The sequence below is a fragment of the Cebus imitator genome, unplaced genomic scaffold (assembly GCF_001604975.1).
Source record: "Cebus imitator isolate Cc_AM_T3 unplaced genomic scaffold, Cebus_imitator-1.0 Scaffold524, whole genome shotgun sequence".
Classification (NCBI taxonomy): Eukaryota; Metazoa; Chordata; class Mammalia; order Primates; family Cebidae; genus Cebus; species Cebus imitator.
This window is the reverse complement of record NW_016107839.1, coordinates 1,359,055-1,360,352: the sequence shown is the minus strand read 5'-3', so window position 1 is coordinate 1,360,352 and position 1,298 is coordinate 1,359,055.

Sequence of the window (1,298 nt, the reverse complement as noted above, 5' to 3'; positions counted from 1 at the left end):
GAGGGTCTGAGGGTCTGAGGGTCTGAGGAGAGGGTCTGAGGGTCTGAGGAGAGGGTCTGAGGGTCCGAGGGTCTGAGGAGAGGGTCTGAGGGTCTGAGGGTTCGAGGGTCTGAGGAGAGGGTCTGAGGGTCTGAGGGTCCCAGGGTCTGAGGGTCTGAGGGTCCCAGGGTGTGAGGGTCTGAGGACAAAATGCACACACACACGCACGCACACACACACACACACACACACACACATATATATATATATATCTATATATATATATATATATATATATATCTATATATATATATATATCTGTAATCCATCACCCCGCAGCCTGCTGAAGGGCCTATTGCTGTCACCTGCCCTAACAGGTGAGCCCACTGAGGACTGCGACGCCCGCCGCTTGCCCCAGCTTGATTTGCCTCACTCGGGGAACCAGCCGGTATGTTTGTTGAATAACTTCTTTGTTTTGAGACACTTTGTCCCTCGGTCACCCAGAATGGGGTGCAGGGGTGCCGTCTCGGCTCACCGTGACCCCCGCCTTTCAAGTTCCGGCATTCTCAGGTCTCGGCCTCCCGACTAGCTGGGATGACTGGTGCCCGCCACCAGGTCAGGCTAATTTTTCTGTTTTTAGTAGAGACGGGGCTTCATCATGTTGCTCGGGGTGGTCTTGAGGTCCTGAGCTCAGGCGATCCACCCACCTCAGCCTCCCCACGCGCTGGGATGACAGGTGTGAGCCGCCGCACCCGGCCTGCCCCACTACTCTGTGAGTAGATGTGGGTGGGGGTCATGACCCAGTGGACCCCGAGCTGGTGGGCACAGCCAGGCTCTTCCCCAGTGAATGCACACAGCTCTAGTTCTTAAAGATGCATCGGGCCGGGCATGGTGGCGCCTGCCTGTGATCCCAGCATTTGGGGAGGCTGAGACAGGAGAATCCCTTAAGACTGGCAGTTTACCACCAGTCGGGGCAATATAGCAAGATCCCATTTCTACAGAAATTAGACAATCAGTCGACCAAGGAAAACAAAAAAGAAAAACTTCAGCTGGGTGTGATGGAACGTGTCTGGGGTCCCAGGTACCTGGGAGATTGAGGCAGGAGAATCGCCTGAGCTCACGAGGTCAAGGCTTCAGTGAGTCATGATTGTACCATCCCACTCTGACCTGACACAGCCAGATCCTGTCTCAAAAAATATATATGCGGCCGGGCGCGGTGGCTCAAGCCTGTAATCCCAGCACTGTGGGAGGCCGAGGCGGGTGGATCACGAGGTCAAGAGATCGAGACCATCCTGGTCAACATGGTGAAACCCCGTCTC